Consider the following 9,688-nt stretch of genomic DNA (forward strand, 5'->3'; position numbering starts at 1 on the left):
TTCACTGTATCACATTCCTATAAAAAAGTAGCCACTTTGTAAATAGCCTAACGTTTTCTTACCGTTTTGTATACACAGCACTGATGCAGATCTGTGTGTCTCCATGGTTAGACTACACTACATATGTAGTCTGATCCTGCCATTGTATATTTTTCACCACTAAAGTAGCAGTCAGGGACTGCAGGGTGAACCTCATTACCATGAGCATTTATGGGAGCTGTGTACGCAAAACGGCAACAGATTTTCCATCATGGGCATGCATCGATCTGATGTGTCCAAAAAAAAAAAATAGGAATTGAAATGCAAAGTTTAATAGAAAACTGCAGACTGTTTCTTGCATAAAACTGAACGACGACGCGTTTCTAACCTCTTCATAGAAGCCTTTGCTCCCTCTGAGCGTCGTTCACACACTGTCGTCTTTCTCACAGGAAAGAATGGGCGGCCCTGGGCAACCTGAGCAAGCAGGAAGCCATGACGGAGTTTATCACCCTCCTGAACAGATGCTGCCACCTCTTCTCCACATACGTCACATCCCATAAAATAGAGAAAGAAGAGCAGGAGAGAAAAAGGTACTAATCCCTACAATCCGTACATCCGGCATCGGTGGGGCACGGTAACTGCTGGTTTCCTCCAGAAACAGCGCCACACGTGTCCACAGGCTGTGCCTGGTATTGCAGCTCAGTACTATTAAAGTGAGTGGGGCTGAGCGGCAAGGTGACGCACAACCTGCAGACAGGTACCTGAAAACAACTCCAGCACTAATAGTTACTGGAGACGTTCTTAAAGGGACCGCTCTGCAGATTGTGCAGTGAACCCACCCCAACTCTACCAGAAGAGGCGCTGGTGATGCTGATAGATAGGAGATGGTTTGCAGCGGTTTTCTATGGATGCCGGACCTGGGTCCTGCAAATCTTTCTGCTCCAGTCTATAGCAGAGGTTAGCGGCAGTCGCTATCTCACAAGATAGATGATGATCGACATCTGGGTCACGTTTTTCCACACTTAAAGGGGTTGTCTGTTAGTTTAAAGGAGCTTTCTGTTTCCTGCAGGGATAACGTCACGTCACTCTATCAGATTGCTGCAGCCAATCACTGGCATGTACAGCATGAGACCGTAGAAACCAGTGATCGACTGCAGCAGTCACATGGATTATACAACATCATCGCTGCAGGAAAAAAAGTGATGGCCGCCAGAGTGTGAGCACGGGAGAAGCGAAGGAGTCATCAGGCGAGAAATATTTGTTTTTTATGGGTCAATTTTGTAAAATTTCCAACTGCCTTAAGTGGTATCAAATCCCTATCATATCACTAACTTAAAGCCGCAGCAGTTCTTAAACTTTGACTAAGTTTGATACATAGAATCCAACCTGCAGTGTAAAGCATGGGGGACAAAACAGCAGTATGAGACTGACAGGACATGAGGCATCTTTCAGGTTACCTCCTACTCCAGTACTAATTGCAGTATAGCTGGAGTCAGTGATTATGGATTTACGGAGCAGTCGGTATGTAAGACCGGAGGGATCATGGACCGGACTTCTGCTTTAAGTCCCAGGAAGTGAGAACGGTTGACGCTGCTGCAAAAATCATGTCCGACATAGTTCAGTGTAAAGCGTCATCTGCTGACTTTACAGGAGAGAAGAGAAGGAGCGGAGACGGCGGGAAGAGGAGGAGCGGCAGCGGCTGCTGCGAGAGGAGGAGAAGCGGAGGAAAGAAGAGGAGCAGAGGCTGCGGAGAGAGGAGGAAGAGAGGATGCGAGCGGAGGATGAACGGTTTAGAATGGAACAGCAGAAGTAAGTACTCCCATCGGAAGTCACTCATCTTTCTTAAAGGATATTTTTGGGTGGGTCACTCATTCAGGACCCTCGTAGTATGAGCCATAGTGCAAGGAGCAGTCTGTTGTATGCAATGCTGGTGACCGGTTGGAGGGTACATGCGCTGGGGTCACCAACAATGGGGTCCACGGAGCCCTGTCACATTCATTTTAATGGAAAATTACTAAAGCTCTGCCGGCCACAGGCAATGGCGGGTGCAGCAGTCATTAGGGCAGGATCGTGCATTTGTGTTTCAAATCTTAATTCTATTTTTTTTTTGCAGGCAGCAGATCACGGCCGCCCTGAACTCGCAGACAGCGGTGCAGTTTCAGCAGTACGCAGCGCAGCAGTACCCGGGGAACTTCGAGCAACAGCAGCTCCTGATCCGGCAGCTGCAGGAACAGCACTACCAGCAGTACATGCAGCAGCTGTACCAAGTGCAGCTCGCTCAGCAACAGGTAGACGCAGCGCACAGACCCCCGAGCCTCGCTGCTCTGAGCTGCATTTACCTGTCGGACCATGTTCCCACGTAGCATAAATGCTGCAGGGTTTGGTTTTTTTTGCAGAAAATCCCCTGTGTTTAAAACGGTGTTTCCCAAACTCCAGTCCTCACGGCCCCCATAGGTCATGTTTTCAGGATTTCCTTAGTATTTCCATCACCTGTGTAATACTATCAAGGCATCAGGAATTCTCTCACCTGTGTAATACGAAGGAGATCCTGAAACATGACCTGTGGGGGCCGTGAGGACTGGAGTTTTGGAAACACTGGTTTAAAAGTTAGAGCAAACTTCTTGTGCTTCCCGGAAAACTCCTGACCGCTGTGCATCTAAAGACGTTGCTGAAATTTGTGTTTTTTTGGTTTGTTTATTTTTTCCTGTGGAGCCGAAAAAATGCATGAAAAAATGCCCTCGCTTCTTGTACAGAATTAATAAAACCTTCAGATCTTCAACAATAAATGGGGTAAAAACAGCTGTAAAAATAAGATAATCAGAGTAGATTGCTATTGCGGGTTTTGATGTAGAAAATAAACCCTGCACTTTACGCTCCCTGGAACCTGAACTAATTAACTAATTGTTTTTAGTAAGAAAAAAATAAAAAAATTGCGCGGCTGAGTCTTGCTCTTGATGATGGCGGTGCGCTGAGTAGCTGGTTGATTAGATGCAGCGTTTATAAGTGGAAGACAGTGGGATTTGTGTGCAGCGTCTATTGGAGCCTGTGGTTGTCTGAAACGCTGCCTCATTAGAAGTTAAGCTTCTTTGTTCTTCCCCTCATGCTTTACACTGCAGTTTTGCTTTGCAGCATACAAGAAATGAAGAATGCTCATAAATGACGTGGTGTTACCCTCTCCTTACCCTCTCGGCCTTACAGAAACAGCAGGAGGCACTTTCGGCTGGAACCAGCTCCCCTGTCAGTTCTCCATCCAAGATGAACATGGGAAGCATCACCGGCTCCGGAGAAGCCCCCTCGGTCAATGGACAAACCCACCCACACATAGACAATGCTGAGAAAGAACTGGAGGCCGACCCCGCTGGAAGACCTGCTGGAGAACGCGCCTAAAGGTGCGTCCTATTGACCCCAGTGGGGTTGGGGTCTGTTGGGTGGACAAACAGACGATACCTGGACATTGGCTAATGGTTTATGTTTGCTCATTATTTTTCCACTTCCTTCTCTCTACAGAGTCCACGCCGGTCATTGCTGCCCCATCCATGTGGACAAGACCCCAAATTAAAGACTTCAAAGAGAAGATCCGGCAGGACGCGGATTCAGTCATCACCGTCGGAAGAGGAGAGGTGGTCACAGTCCGGGTCCCCACACACGAGGAGGGCTCCTATCTTTTCTGGGAGTTTGCCACAGATAACTTTGACATTGGTTTTGGGGTTTACTTTGAATGGACAGACTCCCCAAACACGGCTGTGAGCGTGCACGTCAGCGAGTCCAGCGAGGACGAGGACGAAGGTACTTTGTACAATTTTCATACTTCATTCCTGTACAATAAATACTGTAGCAGGTCTTCACTGCATCTCACCCCCTCTTCCTGAAGAGGTCGGGGGTCTCTCGAGAAGCAGCATCTTACCCCCTCGTTTTAAGGAGGTTGGGGCCTCTCGAGAAGCAGTGTCTTACCCCCTCGTCTTAAGGAGGTTGGGGCCTCTCAAGAAGCAGTGTCTCACCCCCTCGTCTTGAGGAGGTTGGGGCCTCTCGAGAAGCAGCGTCTCACCCCTTTGATTTGAGGAGGTTGGGGCCTCTTGAGAAGCAGCATCTCACCCCTTCGTCCTGAGGAGGTCGGGGGGTCTCTCTAGAAGCAGCATCTCACCCTTTCGTCCTGAGGAGTTAGGGGGTCTCACCCCCTCGCCCTGAAGAGTTCTGGGGGTCCTATTGAAGCAGCGTCTCACCCCCTCGTCCTGAGCAGGTTGGGGGCCTGTTGAGAAGCAGCGTCTCACCACCTCATCCGGACGAGGTAGGGGGCCTTTCGAGAAGCAGCGTCTCACCCCCTCATCCAGACGAGGTAGGGGGCCTTTCGAGAAGCAGCGTCTCACCCCCTCATCCGGACGAGGTCGGGGCCTCTTGAGAAGCAGCGTCCCACCCCCTTGTTCCGAGGAGGTCGGAGGCTTCTGGAGAAGCACCAACTGGTCATGGATGTTCACCTCTGCAGGAGATCAAAAACCAACAATGTGCTCTCTGGGGCGTTACTGTGGTCTCTCTTGCTTTCCGTAGGTTAAGATTGACCTATCAGACTGGCGGGATGGTTGAGTCGCTGCCTAATTTATCCTCTCCCCAATGCCAGTAGTGGAGGAGCTGTGCCTCTGCAGAGGGAAAACGGGCCGCATCTAGCGTCAGAGAGGCTCATTCACACTTTAAAGTAAAAAGCTTGCGAGCGTGCTCTCCTTGCCAAGGAAACCAGTCACCACTGATAGTTTGTAGAGGTGGCCGGTATCCTAGGCAACCAGCTGTAAACTATAGAATTAAGAATACCTCCATATTTGACAACAGAGATACTTTTTAATAAAGAGTGAAATGTAAAGTTCCTGGTGTTTACAAGCACTTTGCAATTTTACCCAGCGAAGATGGAGGAAAAACCGCACCAAAAACGGATCAGATCAGCATGAGTCGCCCTGTACTCTCTCTGCGGGATTTCTGTAAGACTGCTTGTTTCCGGATTATTCCCGGAAGACCCCTTTATGCTTCTGTTTTAGCTCCGCGCCCATGACTTGTCCCACTCTGATATCCTGGACTCACTCCTGACTTGTGTCTGTTCTTTACAGAGAATCCCAACAACGAAGAGAAAGCCGAAAAGAACGCCAACAAGCCTCAGCTGGAGGAGATTGTGCCGGTCTACAGGCGGGATCGTCACGAAGAGGTGGACGCCGGCAGCCACCAGTACCCCGGCCGGGGGCTCTACCTGCTCAAATTTGACAACTCTTATTCCTTGTGTCGTTCAAAATCTGTGTACTACAGAGTGTATTATACTAGATAAAGGAGGGGCCTGCGGTCAGGGGGAGGAGCCGGCAATCAGGGGGAGGGGCAAGTGATCATGGGGCGGGGCCTGCAATCAGGGGGAGGGGCCAGGGCAGTAAGTCGCTCACATGACCTGGATCCTTTTCGATAAGTGTCGCCTCCTCATCGCTCCTCGTGGCGGCCGACACTAATTCAGAGTGCTGTGATTTAACCCGTTCTTTGCCACTACGATTGGTGGACATGAAAGGGGTTAAACATAATTTGGCTGCGCCCGCACTTTTGTGTTTTGTGGTTTTTTTCGCACTTGTTTGGGATTTTTAATTCTATTCTATGTGCGCCCACTCGGGGGCATTTCATGATCTGTTCAGAAGATGAACGCGCATGAGAAGCGTCATTGAGGAGGGGGCACCTTTGTGTTGGGTACCAGGGTAGTGGGCGCCCCCTCAAGACTGGTGGAAGGGTAAAGGTCCCATGTGTTCCCCTCGGTCTGCCCTATTCTGTACCACGCGCAGGTAGCTCAGCGCCATCGCAAACAGCAACGGTTTCTCCTCCACTATAGGTCAGGGCAAATCCGAAATGTGCTGTTGCCTCTCTGGTATCAGCCGTCTGTAGCGGGCAGGAGAGGGTAGTGGGGAAAGTTTCTTATCTCTTCTCTCATCAGTCTGATTTGTCTGATCTTGTACCATGTAAAATATGTAACAAATATGAGAAATGGTTTATAATAATAATAATCATATGGAATAATCTGTCCTGTGTGATCTGGTGGAAACACTGCACCTCCCCCAATGCCCCGCAGCACAGCATGCGCTATGTGAGACCACCAGGGGTGGGCCGCAGGGCGGAGGGGGGGGTTCACGAAGCCTGAGAAGCTAGGAGGAATCTGGCAGACTTGCGATTGCTGCTCTGGAGGTGATAACAGCATTTCCTATAGATTTTACCTGTATGATGCTGCACTACGCCTTGTTGCCGTATAAGGGTAAGTCACAGGGCAACGGTCTCTGGTTGTTGTGAAACTACAACTCCCAGCATGCCCGGACAGCTCCTTGACTTTAGTCTGACTTGCACTAATACATTATGTAATTTCCGTTGTTTTCTATGAAGGCGTCGCTTTTCTATATCGCGTCCAATGAGCTGGATGAGGGCAGAATACGGCCGCCATACATTTACCATGGGAGATGGCTGATCGGCTCTGTGTATCGCTCAGTGCACCTATGTGGGAGCAGTCAGGGCGGCCATATTGCTCATCACTCAGCTTTCCCAGAAACTGAACGGAGGGATAGAATTTGCCCCTGCAAATGATACTATGAGCTGTAGGGATTAATGGCCAGACATTTAGATCCAGACTGTAGAGATTGTGGACGGTGGGGATCAGGCTGGTCACAGGACAGGGCCGTGCAGATGGTTTCCGCTCTGCATTGGGGGGCGCAGGTATCGTATACGGCTCCTATTATAAGGCGCTATACAGGTCGGGTGTTGGACTTTGCTGCCAGCAGCTGCACTTCTCCCTGCAGAAATGAGACCACCCATCCCCTTCAGCAGAGCAGTGATCAGAGCTATGGACGGGTGGGCTGTAACATTAGGGGCCCCTGGTACTCAACTTTCAGCCTGGAAGCAAGAAAAATCTCAGGTGCCAGTTTCTGATCATGTGGTTCAGTGTGATGTGAATGTTCAGGAATCTGCACCAATTTATTTACTATGTCTAAAGTCTGTCTTCTAATACAAGAATTAAGGTGCTGCCAGCAGCCTCCACTAGAGGGCACCTGTGGTGTATGCACTGAGCTCTGCGCTGGCAGCAGCCTCCACTAGAGGGCACCAGTGGTGTATGCACTGAGCTCTGCGCTGGCAGCAGCCTCCACTAGAGGGCACCTGTGGTGTATGCACTGAGCTCTGCGCTGCCAGCAGTCTCCACTAGAGGGCGCCTGTGGTGTATGCACTGAGCTCTGCGCTGCCAGCAGCCTCCACTAGAGGGCACCTGTGGTGTATGCACTGAGATCTGCACTGCCAGCAGCCTCCACTAGAGGGCACCTGTGGTGTATGCACTGAGATCTGCACTGCCACCAGCCTCCACTAGAGGGCACCTGTGGTGTATGCACTGAGATCTGCACTGCCAGCAGCCTCCACTAGAGGGCACCTGTGGTGTATGCACTGAGCTCTGCTCTGCCAGAAGTCTCCACTAGAGGGCGCCTGTGGTGTATGCACTGAGCTGTGCGCTGCCAGCAGTCTCCACTAGAGGGCACCTGTGGTGTATGCACTGAGATCTGCACTGCCAGCAGCCACCACTAGAGGGCACCTGTGGTATGTTGAATGCACTGAGCTCCATACCACCATCAGCCACCACTAGAGGGCACCTGTGCTGTTGTATGCACTGAGCTGTGCCTTTCCTGTGCTGTTGTATGGACAGAGCTCTGCGCTGCCAGCAGCCACCACTAGAGGGCGCCTGCGGTATGTTGTATGCACTGAACTCTGCGCTGGCTGCTGCCACCACTGGAGGGCACTTTCGTTATGTACTGAGCTCCATGCAGCCAGCGGTCACCATTAGAGGACGCCTGTTGTATGTACTGAGCTCCGCACTGCCTGCAGTAACCACTAGAGGATGCCTGTGGTGTATGCACTGAGCTCTGCGCTGCCAGCAGCCTCCACTAGAGGATGCCTGTGGTGAATGCCCTGAGATCTGCGCTGCCAGCAGCCACCACTAGAGGGCGCCTGTGGTGTATGCACTGAGATCTGCACTGCCAGCAGCCTCCACTAGAGGACGCCTGTGGTGTATGCACTGAGATCTGCGCTGCCAGCAGCCACCACTAGAGGGCGCCTGTGGTGTATGCACTGAGATCTGAGCTGCCAGCAGTCACCACTAGAGGGCGCCTGTGGTGTATGCACAGAGATCTGCGCTGCCAGCAGTCACCACTAGAGGGCGCCTGTGGTATGGTGTATGCACTGTGCTCTGCGCTGCCAGCAGCCACCACTAGAGGGAGCCTGTGGTGTATGCACAGAGATCTGCGCTGCCAGCAGTCACCACTAGAGGGCGCCTGTGGTATGGTGTATGCACTGTGCTCTGCGCTGCCAGCAGCCACCACTAGAGGGCGCCTGTGGTATGGTGTATGCACTGTGCTCTGCGCTGTCAGCAGCCACCACTAGAGGGCGCCTGTGGTGTATGCACTGAGCTCTGCGCTGCCAGCAGCCACCACTAGAGGGTGCCTGTGATGTGTTGTATGCACTGAGATCTGCGCTGTCAGCAGCCTCCACTAGAGGGCGCCTGTGGTGTATGCACTGAGATCTGCGCTGCCAGCAGCCTCCACTAGAGGGCGCCTGTGGTGTATGCACTGAGATCTGCGCTGCCAGCAGCCTCCACTAGAGGGCACCTGTGGTGTATGCACTGAGATCTGCGCTGTCAGCAGCCTCCACTAGAGGGTGCCTGTGGTGTATGCACTGAGATCTGCGCTGCCAGCAGCCTCCACTAGAGGGCGCCTGTGGTGTATGCGCTGAGCTCTGCATTGCCTGCGCTGTTGTATGGACAGAGCTCTGCGTTGCCAGCAGCCACCACTAGAGGGCGCCTACGGTATGTTGTATGCACTGAACTCTGCGCTAGCTGCAGCCACCACTGGAGGGCACCTGCTGTATATAATGAGCTTCATGCTGCCTGCGGTCACCACTAGAGGGCGCCTGTGGTGTGTTGTATGCACTGAGCTCCCCCTAGTGGTGGCTGTGAGTAATCAGCATTTTAAAGTCTTATGTAAAAAGATAAAATAAATTAAAATTGTGTACAACTTGGAAAGGTGGACAGGTCACTAATGGGCTCCAATATTGAATTTGCCCTGAAAAATCAGCTATTCCCATCAATGAGCTCTCGCTGAGCAGCACATATGTGCTTAACCCCTTATTAGTCAATCATTCCTGAAAACCCCCCCATTACCCTGCAGTAACCCTAAATCCCCGTAGCCTTTGCAGGGCGTCCGTGTGTTATACCTGCACTGAATCTGTATTTCAGCCTCTCGTCCTTTGGGGCCTCAGGATCTTGACGAGTTCCCCTGAAGACCCCCAGATGCAGAATGTCCCCATGATGGAAGGTTTCCCAGCATATAGCATCCATCGCCCCTTGTCAGCGCTGCCTGCCGGGGCCGGACGTTAACCCTTTCTTTCCCCGTGAGCCCCCTCTCGTCTCGTTGCTGCCTTCCAGCTCTTCACCAATCAGCGAATCGTATTGGTGAGGACCGGGGAGCGCCGCTGCCTGTGCGGATACTTCCACTGCAAGAAGCCGAGAGATGAGCGACTGCTCGCAGCAGAAGTATCCCGACCCGCAGCGCCGCTCCCCGGTCCTCCCTTCACACCCTAGCCGCTGATGTCCCCACAGTATCCGCATGGTGTTACAAAGGTCCGGACATTTGTGTTAAAAATCGCTGATTGGTCGCGGGCGCTGCCCGCGACCAAT

The sequence above is a fragment of the Phyllobates terribilis genome, unplaced genomic scaffold, assembly GCF_046119375.1.
Source record: "Phyllobates terribilis strain yellow unplaced genomic scaffold, ASM4611937v1 Scaffold_256__1_contigs__length_2794641, whole genome shotgun sequence".
In the NCBI taxonomy this organism is placed as follows: domain Eukaryota; kingdom Metazoa; phylum Chordata; class Amphibia; order Anura; family Dendrobatidae; genus Phyllobates; species Phyllobates terribilis.